The sequence below is a fragment of the Andrographis paniculata genome, unplaced genomic scaffold (assembly GCF_009805555.1).
Source record: "Andrographis paniculata isolate CXL003 unplaced genomic scaffold, ASM980555v1 Contig49END, whole genome shotgun sequence".
In the NCBI taxonomy this organism is placed as follows: domain Eukaryota; kingdom Viridiplantae; phylum Streptophyta; class Magnoliopsida; order Lamiales; family Acanthaceae; genus Andrographis; species Andrographis paniculata.
In genome coordinates this window covers 863,774-879,861 of record NW_026137583.1, presented here as the reverse complement: position 1 = coordinate 879,861, position 16,088 = coordinate 863,774, and positions in this window count along the sequence as shown.

Genomic DNA, 16,088 nt, shown 5'->3' with positions numbered 1-16,088 from the left:
TGTGGGATGGAGGGAATAAAATTTTTAAATTTAGGGGGAAAGGGGTGTTATTGAATGAAAATTTTTTATTGAACACACTAATGGAAAAATAGCAATTAACTTTGTAAATAACCTCAAAATCTATTTTGATATTTATGATAATACATTTTATATAATATTAAATTAATTAACTTGGGAAGTTTCAAGTCAATTCCATGGTCATTGTTTAGGACTAAAATTTTTTGAAGTTTTTTATATTTTTATTTTTATTTTTATTGGTCAATGATATGGGTCTCAAAAAAATTGAAGCTTTATTAAATATAATCTTTTTTAATATTTAGAAATACATACAAAATTATGAATCCATTCCGAAATTAGTGCTATTGGTCTTGCAAATTTCAAAATTCAATTAAATATGATATTTGAAAATAACACGAAAAAGAAAATTGTCATAAATGTAATTTTAGTCCCTTAAGTGACATTTCTTATTATTTTAGTCCTTTTAAGTAATTTACATATGAAAAAAAACTTCCTATCTAAATTGCCATTGTTAAAAATATCTTCTGCATTACAATTTTTTTAAAAAAATAAAATTAAATGACCTTAATAATCATAAAAAAAGACTTGTTTCGTCCTATAATAATTGACAAGTTTTTATTTGTATTTGTTCTATAATAATTGATATATTTATATTTTGGATAAAATTTATTAAATCAAAATATATTTTACAAATATAAATCAACTTATTTAAGTATATAATATATAATATCATAAATAATGTAGAACTTATTCAAAATCTCTTTATTTATATCTTGTTCCTAAAAAAATATATATATATTTTTATCTACATTTAAACTCTACATTTTTTTATAAAATTAATTTATATTAATTATAAATAAAAAAAATATTTTATATTTATTTGTATTATAGAAAATTTTATTCTTTACAAAATGATATCTACATTGCATATATTTTTTTATCACGATATAATTTATAAAATATTTAAATACATATTCTAATTTTTTGTAAGCATACATATTTTTATTTTAAAACTATCAATATTATTAATTATATAAAAATAATAAAATAATATCATAACTCACTATTATTAATTAATTAAATATTATTTTCTTAAATACTACTCCCTCCATCATAATTCAAATTAAATTATCATTTTTACTATTTTCGTCCCTTCTATTTAAAAGTATCTCTTTCATATTTTAGAAAAAATAATCATACACTAATACCAAAATATCGTTAACTTTGACTTAAATTATAAACATACTAATATACATACAATTACTTTATACAAAAAGTCAAAGATCAAAATATTAAAATCTTAGGCATTTCCACTTATTAATAAAATACTACTATTATTTATTAATTTATTACAAAACTCCAAAGAGCCTCTTTAAAGAAAATTGGAGGGAGTATGTCATTAATAAAAACAATCAATTATTTGATTGAAAAAGTAAATAACACTATATTTTTTTTCAATAAAATTAGCTACGTTCAATTTATATAATTTTTATTTGGCAAGTATATAATTATATAATTGTCACGAAGGATTCTTATCATATTTATATCATAAATATATTTAAAATAGTTATAAAACATGATTGATTAAAAATTTTAGACCACTCTAATATTCTTTCCGTTCTACTTATCGTGTCTATATTTTTATTTTCGTTTTTTCCACTTATTCTGTCACTTTCGAATAATACATTTTAACTCTCATTTTAAATTTTTTAAATTTTAATTAGACTAATTATTTATCTTAACTTTAATATAAAATTAATTTTATTATATGATAATTATTTTTACTAATACATTTTTAATTATTTACTAATTATACACCTTCTAAATTCTTGTGTCTACAGTAGATGAGACATGGTAGCCGGGACGAAGGAAGTATTATTTAAATTATAATAAATGCTTAAATAATTATAATGAATTGATATCAATCAAATAATTTATAAAATATAAATTGTTGTAAACGTAGTGTCTACATATATATTATGTAGTACATACGTCGATGATACGTGGATGTTGTTGTATCATTTTAGTGGCAAATCTGCACCTATAAATATAGGTATGAATCGAAGAAATAAGAAGGGAGAAATCCATAAATTAATTCTCATACTTTCCCTACTCTTTCTCTCTCCCTAGTATTTATCTCTCTACATCGTGTGTGTGTATATATATATTATAATGTAGGTAATTACTAAATACCATTATAATACTTATACCATATATAAATATACACAAGTATATACCATCATATAAGCATATATATACATACGCTGCGCATATATATTATTATATATAATATATTATATAATATAAAATAGTAGTTAGCGGTACAGATAATTAATATTTCTATTGGTTAATCTATAATAATATTTTATATTTTATCTGTTTATTATGTCTAACATTGTCAAACAGGAATTTCTCATTCTTCTCATTTCTGGTCGAAATTATATGGCATGAGCTCGCGATGTTAAAATGCATATAGCTTCAATGGGCTTGAAAAATACCATTGCCCGGGATAAAAATTCCCTGAGCCAAGATCGTGCAAAGGCAATGATCTTTTTGTTCTATCACATCGATGAGGAATTGAAAATGCAGTATGTCACGCTGGAGTCCCCACTTGAGGCTGACATTGTTGCCAAGGGCATGAAGCGAATGGCAAAGCCTACGGCTTCAGGACTTTAAAACAGTCCAAGAATATAATTATGCAATGTTTAAAATAACATCACAGCTGCGCAACTGTGGCGAAAATATATATGAATCTGATATGATGGAAAAAACTTTCTCCATTTTTCACGCCTTTAACATAGTTTTGCAACAGCAGTATCGCGAAAGAGGCTTCCAGAAATATTCTGACCTGATAACGAATTGCTGTTGAAAAATCACGAACCTCGGCCGACGGGTGCAAATCCATTTTCAGAGGCAAATGCAATACAATCGTCAAATCCGGTGCGTGGCCGTGGGCAGGTCAGAAATCAAAGAATTGATTGTGATCGAAATCAGAATTGCGGATGGGGCCTGGCAAACGCATACAATCACAATAATTATCAAAATAGGACCCGATATATGCCAAATCGGCGTTATAATGACAGAAGGCCGTACAGACCTCAACAGAGGTTCAACACCGGGAGAAACGGAAACAATGACGAAGAGTGCACCCGGTGTGGAATCAAAGGCCACTGGGCCCATGTTTGTCGCACGGCCAATCACTTGGCTAAATTGTATCAGGCCTCAAAAGAAAGACATGGAAGAATTTCCCCCAAAACAAATCACGCTACGCACGATGACACATTTGACGATGTGATGAATGAAAATATCATGCACCTGGATGCCAATGATCTGCTTGACATAGCTGATGATGTTAAATGATAAAATGTTGTTGTATCTCTTTTGTTATTTTGATGTCAATGATCTGCTTGACATAGTTGATGATGTTAAATGATAAAATGTTGTTGTATCTCTTTTGTTATTTTGATGCTTTCTGTCCCCCCCCCCCCCCCCCTTTTGTATTACCCCCTATAATATAAGTTTATTCTGATTATGTTACTAATACATGTCTTTATTATTTTTACCTTCTTGCAAAGATATGGATGCCAAATATTTTGGAGCCGATGACAACATCTGCCTTATCGACACTGCTACGACTCACAACATTCTGAAAAACAAATGTTATTTCTCTCACCTGAATATGGGAAAGACCACTATTGTTACTATCAGTGGTGCATCGAAAATGATTGAAGGCTCAGGAAAAGCTATTGTATATCTCCCAAAATGGACAAAAATGACAATTGAAAATGCCTTGTTCTCGAGCAAAGCTCGAAAAAATTTGCTGAGCTTCAGTTATATTCGAAAAAAATGGGTATCACATTGAAAAATTAAATGAGACAGAAAATAAGTATCTATTGATTACTCAGATTGTGAATGACAAGAGAATTGTGAAAGAAAAATTGTCATCATTTTCTTCCGGCTTATATTACTAAAAAATCAGTGCCATTGAAACATATCACCTAGTAGACCAAATGGCTACTAGCGAATTTAAAACTTGGCACGATCGACTTGGGCATCCTGACAATGTAATGTTGAGGCGAATTGTTGAAAATTCAAATGGCCACTCATTGAAAAAGAAAAATATTTTGAGTCCGAATGAATTTGCTTGTGTTGCCTGTTCCCAAGGAAAGTTAATAATCAGGCAATCTCCAACAAAGGTTGGATTTGAATCCCCAGCTTTTCTGGAAAGAATTCAGGGTGATATTTTTGGACCAATAGATCCACCGTGTGGACCCTTCAAGTACTTTATAGTACTAATTGACGCGTCAACGCGATGGTCACACGTATGTATGTTATCTACTCACAATCTAGCTTTTGCTAGACTACTTGCACAAATAATTAAATTAAGAACACAATTTTTAGATCACCCGTTAAATAAAATACGTCTAGATAATGCTGGAGAGTATTCATCACATACATTTGATGATAACTGCACGTCAATTGGGATTACTGTGGAATATCTTGTTCCCCATGTACATACGCAAAATGGCCTCGCCAAATCCCTTATCAAAAGATTGCAATTAATTGCTAGACCATTGTTAATGAGGTCTAAACTTTCCGTATCATGTTGGGGACATGCTATATTGCATGCAGCAGTTTTCATGAAAATAAGGCCGACAAGTTATCACTGTTATTCCCCTACTCAATTAGTTTCTGGAAAAATACCAAATATATCTCACCTGTGAATATTTGAGTGTGTTGTTTATGTTCCAATTGCACCACCTCAGCGCACGAAAATGGAACCTCAAAGAAGGTTGGGTATATATGTCGGGTATGAATCACCCTCGATCACAAAATATATTGAACCAACAACGGGTGATTTATTTACTGCGAGGTTTGCAGACTGTTATTTTGACAAATCACATTTCCCGACATTATGGGAAGACAGTAATCAACTGAAAAAAGAAATTTTGTGGAAAATACCACTTGAATTTGATCCTCGTATGAAACATAGTGAACTTGAAGTTCAAAGGATTGTGCATTTGCAGAAAATTGCAAATCAATTGTTTGATGCTTTTAATGATGCTGCCAGAGTTACAAAATCATATATTGCAGCAGCAAATGCACCAGCTAAAATAAATATCCCAGAAGGGAAGGTGCCGAGTGTTAATGAGTATATTGCCCGCGCAAAATGTGGCAGACCGTTGGGTTCCAAGGATAAGAATCCACAAAAGAAGAAAATTGTAAATATTGGTGAAGAGATCAACAATGATCAGATGCCTGAAAAGGTCAATACAACCCCTGAAGAGGTTGATACTAAAAATTCTAATGAAAGTGATGATGAAGTTATTGAAACTTCTATTAACTATACCACCAGTGAAAAATATTGGAACAGAAAGAAAACGAATGTTGATAATGCATTTGCATATTCTGTAGCACTCGATATAATGAAAGATGACGAGGATTATGAACCTAAATCAGTTGATGAATGTAGGCAAAAAGATGATTGAGCAAAATGGAAAGACGTAATTAAGTCAGAATTGGACTCATTAAAAAAACGCAAAGTATTCGGCCCTATAGTCCAAACACCTGAAAATGTGAAACCTGTTGGTTATAGATGAGTGCTTGTGAGAAAAGAAATGAGAATAATGATATCAGAAGATATAAAGTAAGGCTTGTAGCCCAGGGTTTTTCCCAGAGACCGGGTATTGATTTTGAAGAAACATATTCACTGGTCATGGATGGAATAACATTAAGGTATCTGGTGAGTTTGGCAGTACACAATAATTTTGATATGTGATTAATGGATGTGGTTACTGCCTATTTTTTTACGGCTCTTTACACAATGACATCTACATGAAAATCCCAGAAGGGATCAACATACCGGAATCATTCAAATCAGAGCCAAAGGAATCATATTCCATCAAATCGCAAAAATCTTTGTTTGGGCTCAAGCAATTGGCCCGAATGTGGTACAATCGTCTCAGCGAAAGCTTAACAAAGGAATGTTACATAAATGACCCTATCTGTCCATGTGTTTTCATAAAGAAAAATGGGGGTCAGAATTTGTAATTATTGTTGTATATGTCGATGATCTCAATTTAATTGGAACTTTTGATGAAATTCAGAAAGCTGTTGAATATTTGAAAAACAAGTTTGAGATTAAAGATTTTGGAAAAACCAAATTTTATCTTGGTTTGCAAATTGAGCACTTGGAAAGTGGAATCTTTATCCACCAATCAAATTATACCAAAAGGGTACTAAAACAATTTCTGATGGATAAGTCACATCCGCTAAGTACCCTAATGATCGTCAGGGCACCTGATCCAATAAAGTATCCATTTAGGCCCAAAGAGGAAAATGAAGATACACTTGGCCCAGAAGTGCCATATATGAGTGCTATAGGCGCATTGATGTATCTTGCTAACAACACCCGACCTGATATATCATTTGTTGTAAACTTATTGGCAAGATTCAGCTCATCGCCTACTCGACGACATTGGAATGAGCTTAAACACATTTTTCGCTATCTCCAAGGAACAATTGACCTCGGGTTATTTTACTCGAAAGATTTTCAGAATAAATTGATTGGTTTTGCCGATGCAAAATATTTATCTGATCCTCATAAAGCCAAGTCACAAACTGACTACATATTTATTTGTGGCGAAACTGTGATCTCTTGGAGATCGATGAAACAAACATTAACTGTCACTTTTTCAAATCATGCTGAAATATTGGCAATACATGAAGCTAGTCGAGAATGTGTTTGGTTGAAGTCAATGACTCAACATATTCTTAAAAATTGCGGGTTAATACCTGACAATAAAATCTCCCCGACTATATTGTATGAAAATAATACAACTTGTATAGCTCAATTGAAAGAGGGTTACATCAAAGGAGATAGAACGAAACATATTTCACCAAAATTCTTTTTCACTCATGATCTTCAACAGAATGGTGAAATTAATGTGCAACAAATTCGATCAGATAATAATTTAGCGGATGTATTAACCAAGACATTACCAACTGCAACATTTGAAAAATTGGTAAAGAAAATTGGAATGCGTCGGTTCAGGGATCTCAAATAATGCTCAAATCAGGGGGAGCGAATTGATACAATAATGTTGTACTCCTTTTCATTCATTAGGATTTTTTTGTCCCACAGGGTTTTTCCTAGTAAGATTTTAACGAGGCACATTTTTCGTACAAAAGCATCAAAGGGGGAGTATTGTAAACGTAGTGTCTACATATATATTATGTAGTTCATACGTCGATGATACGTGAATATTGTTGTATCATTTTAGTGGCAAATTTGCATCTATAAATATACGTATGAATCGATGAAATAAAAAGTGAGGAATCCATCAATTAATTCTCATACTTTCCTTACTCTTTCTCTCTCCCTAGTATTTATCTCTTTACATCGTACATGTATATATATATTATAATATATGTAATCACTAATTACTATTATAATACTTATACCATACATAAACATACCATCGTATAAGCATATATATACATAAGCTGCGCATATATATATTTGCCCATATATATTATTATATATAATATATTACATAATATAAAATAGTGGTTAACAGTAGAGATAATTAATATTTCTATTGGTTAATTCTATAATAATATTACAACATAAATTGTATTTTTGTCAATTATTTCCATAATACTTTGATGGGAATTATAAACAATAATTATATATACTTGTAAAATAAAAAAATAAATTAATAGTAACTAACATTATTAAAAACTAATTGCTTGTTTTGAACTTTTTTTTGGGAGAGAGGGTTTGGATCGAAGTCTTAGTTTAAATAACATAGTAAAATGATACTTTGTAAAAATAAAAATAAAAATCATATACTTTTATTAAGAATTATGAAATTTCAATAAAATTAAAAAATAAAGTAAAGAAACTATTACTAGTATGATCTTATATTTGACATTCTTTATTATTTAATCTCTTAAAAGAGGTTTGTAATTCACCGAACCTTTTCAACAATTGAAGTAGACATATGATTATTATACAATACTATAACTAAAATGATAAGAAGTGACAAAAATTATATTTTTATTAAAGAAAACAAAAAAGAAAAAATGAAAATAGGGTGAAGTCAGATTGTAGTCCATTTATTATATTTTAATTGACATTTTTTTTTTTTTTCCCTGTATCCTAAAAATTGACATCTTTTTATTTGGGTTAAACTTATTAAATATAAATATATATAACAAATATAAATCAACTTAATTAACTATATAACATATAACATATAACATCATACACAATGCAAAACCCTATTCAAAACCCGTTTCATTTTTATACTCCCATAAAAAAATAAATATTTTTATCTGCATATAAAATTTTTCATCTTTTATAAAATTAGTTTATGTTAACTAGAGTATTTTTTTTATATACTTGTATTATAAAAATTTTATTCTCTATAAAATGATATTTATAATACATATATGTTTTATTGCGATATAATATTTAAAATATTTAAATATATATTCTTAATTTTTTTAATTATATATTAAAATTATTATAAAACTACTAATATTAGTAATTACATAAAAAATAATATCATAATTTATTATTATTAACTAATTAAATGTAATTATTTTAAATAGACAAAATTATTCATAACTGCCTTGTGGCTTCGAAACTCAGCGTAAATCCCCATTTACTTTAAAAATTGTATGAAACCCCTTTATACTATAAAAAACGTTGCATGAAACTCCTGTGGTTTCGAAACTAAGGATGTGTTTGTTTGGGGTTTGGATTTTGAATTGGGATTTGAATAGTAAAAATTTTGAATTGTAATAGTTGTATGATGTGAAATAAACAAGTGTTGATGTAATGTTTTGAATGTAAAAGTAATTTTTAGTATAATATAAAAAATAAAAAATAGGTGTTTGATTTGATGTTTTTGAAAAAAAAAAATTAGATGAATAGTAGAATTTTGTCAAAATCCTTTAAACGAAGACACCCTAAATGCAAATCTCAACTTTATTTAAAAATTGCATGATGCCCCTTATAATGAAAAAAAATATTGCATGAAACCCCCGCCAAATATGGATAAGAAATCATCTTTTCATCACACGTTTTATGGGAGTTGAATTTTATTCAATATTTTTGAAAATATAGGGGAATGTATGCAATTTTTAAAGTATAAAGAGATTTTACGCAGAATTTTACATTTTATATACCGTGTCACTGATGAAAAAGATCAATTGTTTGATGCCGGAGAGAGTAATATATATGTGGGGCCGGGATGGTTGGTGAAGGTAAATAAGTGATTATTAGGTTAGAAAGGGTGGTGGTTGTTAGGTACTAATTGGTTGTTAGTGAATTCAAACGAAATGAAATCAAGAGCTGGTTGTTAGCAGCGTCATTGGAGCCTGTTTAATTGGTAACCAACCATGCATGCTTTTACTAATTATAAACTTCCTCTGTTTTAAAAATATATATATATATATATATTTTATTAAAAAAATAATAAAAATATACAAGTGATTGGAGCTTTTGAAAATTTTAAGAGAATAAAAAATGATAATGTAAACTATATCTAATAATGACAGTGACTTGTAAATAACCATTAATAAAGAATAATAATTAAATGCTGATTTTTTAACTTTGTCAAAAGTACTAATTTAATAGATTTAATATACGGACAAAAAAGAAAAATAGTCAAAATAAATTTGACCGACGGAGAAAATATTATTCTTTTTCTTATTATTATTATTATCATTATAGATGATAATGTGTTTTAATTAATTTTATTATGCAATTTTATCATGGTTCTTACATGGAATAATATTATTGTGTTAGTTTATTTAGTTTCTTGTGTGAGTGTGAGCATGGGATGGGGTAAATGGCAATGTAGTGCGAGAAAGTTAAAAGAGAGTATTTTTAGAAGCGTGGAATGTTGCTATGATGGGTGCAACAGCCACTTGGGACTTTTACTCTTTCTTGCATGCAACCCAACCCATTACTCATACAACTACTCTATCAATATACTACTTCATAATGTCAAAATATTTTTAATTTATATTTTTTTCCTAATTACGTTGATCAAATTATTAAGAATTAAAAATTATTCAATTATACATTTTTTTTTTTTATTTTCTATAATAATAATAACAACAAGGTAGACATTTTTGTCTAAAAAGACAAGGCGAAAGCATAACTATGAAATTAACTGAAAATTTTGTATATATTATTTTTAATAAGTTACTCCGTATTGTATGATCCAATATATATAGTCGGCATTACCGCATTGAATTATAAAATTCAGCATCATGTTGGCGGCCTATAGTGTTTAACGGATAACGCATGATATTATTATAGATAATATATTATAAATACAATATATAAATTAATAGTACATGATATAGTTTCATACATCACATACAACAATTATTTTAATACATGACACACTCTTATACAATACATATTATAATTAAAAACAAACAACAAACCTATAATATTTGCATATTTTATGTATGCTGATTTGGAAAATCAACGGAATGTACGTAATTATTCACATGTGTATATATATATATATATGTATATACATAGCGTAATCAGCCATTAGAATGTGTAACCCTTTTAATTACACAGACCCACATGCATATATGTGAGCGGTTTCTATAGTAAGACTAATTATAGTTAACATATTTAATCAAATTAGACACTACATGTATGACAAGAAATGATAATACAAAATACATGATATAATTTATTATTGATTTCATTTCAAAAATATTTTTAAAAATAATAAAATATATAAATTTTGTAATGTATACTTCTATATAACATAATATTATATTATATATAAATACATGTTATTTATCGGGTGGTTAAAGTCAGTATTCTAATAACAGCCGCAAATATATAATATAATATAATAAAATATATATAATATTTGTGAATGATTGAGTTGAATTAAATCCGGCATGAAGTTAGGATTAAATTTTAAGCATAAGTGGATGATACGATGGATATTAAAATGGGCATCCCTCCATATCTATTCTATTTCAACCATTAATTGTATTATTTATTTATTGGACTGAACTTCAAATGGAATTAATCCAACCACGACTATTGCAACATTAGTGTTTTCGTTACCACCTCATCACATGTACATTGAAAGTTTTGAGATACAAACAGGAGTATTCTCTTATTTACACACACAACTTTTTATTACTTACTATATTGTTTTCTTAAAAAATATACTATTTTTGTCTCAGGTCTCATTTACTTTTTGCGTGTTAATATTTGAATATAAATTATTATATGAAAATATAGGACAAATTAAAGGAAAATAACAAAAATGCTTCTATTATTGTCTTATAATTCTATTATAATGATATTTGTGCAAAAAATTATGCAAATATAAGAATATTTTAAATGTAAAGTACAATGACGTAAAATGTAAATGAGACCCTTAGAGACGGACGAATGAATTGTATGATATTCATCGTTGATACAAAATATCCTATTAAATATAATAATAGTATAGGAATATAAAATTGAATTCTTTGTTTCATTCATAAGAGAAATTGTATACATTTATATTAAGACTATATGTAATGTAAAAATCCTAAAACTGTTCCATCAAGTTTTCCATTTTTGTCGCATCTTACCATCTAGAGTTGTTAACATCAAACTGACCTCAAATTTTCATGTTTAATTTCAGTTAGTTAGGAACTCGAACTCAGTTTGTATCCATTTGCTAAGACATATGAGTTAATACTTTTGATATTCGTGTTATGCTTGACTTTACTCATTAAAAAGATTTTTTTATTTGAGTCATTTTATTTTATTTAAACTCAAATTTAATTATTATTATTATTATTATTAAATTTATATAAATATATTATAATTAAGTATAATATTATAAAAATGTATATTAAATATCAATTTAATTTTTAATAAATACTATCGAATGCTCGCGAACAAGTTAAAGTGTTCATTCATGAACATAATAAACTAAATTTTATATTTGTATCCGACTCATTTAACTTAGCGAATAAGTTTTTAACAAGTTTAAATTAGTCAAATCGAATTGAGCTCACGAATAATTAATTTGTTTTACAACTCTAAACTACCACGCCAGTATAAATAACCCACTTACGTTTTTGTTTACATGTAAAACAAAAAAAAACTTAGAAAAAATTTAAATCTTTTTATTCTGATGCAAACAAATTTTTTATTTTATTAAATAAAAATTTTATATGATAGTTTTTTTTAAGAAAATATAAATTGTGTTTATTGGGAATTGGGTGTAATTAAAATATTTATTTTTATTAATTTTAAATATTGTATAAAAAAAATTAGTATATATTTTTATTCAAAAGGTCAAAAACAAACACACTCATAATATTTTAACTTATTTATAATTAATATAGTTCTACTTATATTTTTATGAATTTTTAATAAAATATTAATTTTTATAAACATTATTTTAGAAAAAAATATAGTTAATTTATAATATAATATTTAATATTAAATTAAATTAATTATTAATTATTAATCATTTTAATTGATAAAATTTTCAAAATAAAACATAGGTGTGTTCACCCAACTTTTTTGTGTTGATGATTTTTTATGAATATTATAAAAAAAATAAATATGTATACTCTATCTACTCAAAAAATTTAATAATTTAATACAATATTATTTTATATAAAAAAAATTGTAATTTTAGTTCCGCGTCTAACTCCTTGTCATTTTAAGACTTTAAGGGGATGGACATTTGATAAAGAAAATGGAATTGCAGACAAATAAAAATAATTAATTCTTTTGTTGGGTAAAACATATAATTTAGTTGAGAAATGTAAAAAAAAAATGCAACTATTTGGATATATCGGTCAAGAATAAATGATTCGAACAAGAAAAAATTTTAACGAGTGATAATTTATGAAAAATAATTTTGGTAATTTTTTTGTTTAAATAATAAATTAGATATGATGTTTTAAAAGATCAAATTTTAGTTAATTTTTTAAAAAAAAATAGTAAAAAATAAATATTTTAATAAATAATTAAATGTGATGTTTTATAAGATTGAAATAATATAATTTAAAAAATATAAAAATTAAATAATACAAAAATAAAAATAAAATTACAGAATAAAAAATAATTTATTTCTCAACTCTCAATACTCAACCAAACAAAATAAATGAGACCATTTTTGTTTCTCTGCCTTGTTTATATCTACAAGCACCCCTCAATGGACTATGTTTGAAAATAGTCTCGCAATTATAAAATTTCGCATAAATTAATCCTTCGTTGCCGGATTTATTATGCTGTCTCGCCGGTGCTGAGTTGCAACTGACGTGGATGATATGTCAACGCCATGTCGGCAGAACGTGGAAAAGTTCTTTTTAACTTTAAGGTGAAATGGCATAAAACTTACTTGTAGTTTCACAAAATTGCGTAAAATCCCCCATACTTTAAAAATTGCGTCAAACACCCTTGTGGTTTCATAAACTGTGCGTCTAACCCCATCGTGCAATATCATGAAACTATAGGTGAATTTTGTACAATTTAGTCTAAGTTTAAAATCAAAATTTTGACTTTGATCAAAATTGGACCAAATTATAAAAAAGTAAAAAATAAAAATTACAAATTGGTCCAATTAGACCAAAGTGTAATATGATATTGTGAGATTGAATCATCATACGCAGTTTCACTTTCACTTTCTTCTCCCCCCTAACTCCCGCGCGACCTAGAACGCGACTTCCATTGTGCTTCCATTTTCAGCACTGCCCGTGAAATTATCGCCTCCATTGCACCAGAGCTGTAGAAGGATGACTTCTTCTCCCCCGCGTAAATAACTATATGTAATCCACCGAATTCAAAATCAGACCCAAATTTATTAATGGATAGAGGCCTAAAGCCAAACTAGCTCATTCTGTAGCCGGAGGCTCAAGGCAGCAACAACAAATTAGAAAGGCCTATTTCAAGCAGCAACTAAGAAGGCTATTTTGTTGGGAGGAAGTGGAAGTGGTTGGAGAAAAGTAGGAATAAAGGATTTCATCCAAACAACAAAAAATAACAAGATTAAAAGATGCAGGTAAGATTATCTAGATGACACAGGTAAGATTATCTAGATGACACACTATTGATCTTCTTCAATAATTCTCTCCAATTTTTTTATGTAATTTTCCTTCAAGAACAACGTTTTTTTTACAGTTATTTCCATTAATTTCAGCTTCTTTTTCAGCCTTATATTTGCATTATTAGCTTTATTTTCGCCTTCTTTCTACATTAATTATTCAAAAATTGCGAGATAGCCTGGATACTTTTTTTAGGAAGCCGGGGAACTTTACGATTAAATTAATTTCGACAGGCTTTTCTAGTTAAACCGTTGGTGGCGATTTTTTACAACAAAATTAGCACGCCCAGTGGGACACCAATGTCCCGCAATTTTGCATGCAACTCCAGAAGATGAAGTTGACACCGCCGATGACTATGCAGATTTCAAAAAACAAGTAGACCATCAATGATTCATCGTCTCGCCCTGCGCCGGAAGCTACCCCACATGATGAAGCTTTTGCCGCTGCTGGAAGGCCAAACCAAATTATTAGCCTTCCATCCAATGTCCTCCAAGAGCCGATCCGTGGGGAAATTCAGTCTTCCCTGCACGAGTCCACTCTTGAGTTGTCTCGATACATAACCGATGTTTAGAGACCGACCATCCGAAATGAGTTCGTGCTACTTCCTGAGGAAGAAGCTCGAAAATGGAAGGCCCCGATGGTCAGCTCCAGCCAGCAATCTGGCCTCCCGCGGGCCTTACAACTAGCTTCGCAGCGGAATCGGCCTCCCAAACACTCAACTATGGTCATGTCACTCTCTTTGGCAGGAGCACAGGGTCAGTTGGACCTTTGCTTATATTCAGAAGCCTGGAGAGTCTAGAACATTAGCTGGGTAAGCCTCTTTCGGGCTGCCTCCGAACTACGGATTTGGGATAATGTTCAAGTCAGTCCTATCAGTCACATATTGGCAAGCAAATCTCTTGTTTACTGGAACCACTTTCAGTACCTCAGCTTCCGTTCCGAGCCTCCAAGAAAATCTGACGGCCGGACAAAGGACCTCTAATGCTTGAGGCGTAGAGCCGAAAACGGTTCAAACACATTTCTTCGCCCCGACGCCTCTTGGAACGATTTGGGGACAAAGGAGAGCTGTCCTTGCGCCATCCCAATACACTGGGGGGTTGGGGGCTGTTGGGGAAGATCAATTTCCTATTGGTTTCGAGATACAACAAAATTGTGAATATCTTGCCCAACCAGTTCTCGAAAATCCACCACTACAGCAGGCCCCGGTCCTTAGAGAAGCTACAGAAGGCCCTCGAGTTCGTTTCCTACAACGGGAACTTGCTCATCAGGCCTTACTGCAGCCGGCAGTGCGCAATCCGCCACCCACTTAGGTAGCTCCTGGACACACCTGGGGGCAGGCAAAAATGGTGCGCTGTCTCATCTAATTATAAATCTACAAGTGATTGAGGATGCAATTCAGAGAATTTATGGTGATCCTATACATTTACCGGAAAGACCGCAATACCAAAGACTTTGTTCGGGATACATCGCCTTGGATCATCTGTTACCTCATAATGCCTAGATCCTTGAGTTCCCGTTATTTTCAGGGAATATTTCCGCTCCACTATCGAGCATGTCAACCGATTCACAAATTAATGTGGATAAGAGTTTGGAAATAACGACTAGTACAAAATCCTACTATTTTCGTTATCCTTAACTGATCAAGCTTTTTCGTGGTACACTTCACTACCTCCAAATTCCATCCATACATGGGCAGACATGGAGAGGGCCTTCCACAAGCATTTCTGACAAGGCCGTCTTAAGCAAAACCATGCAAGCACCTCAACTACACCCGGGACCATTAACTCGGAGCAAAGCACAAAAATTTCAAGATCAAGTTTCAGCCTTAGCAATTCAATTGGACGAAGAAAATAAATTCAAAACACAGCCATTGAGGCCTCTTTCGACCTTGCTGATTTAATCCAGCCGAGCCAAGATCAAGACGAACTTCAGGAAGGTGCATTCTCGTTGGCCACACT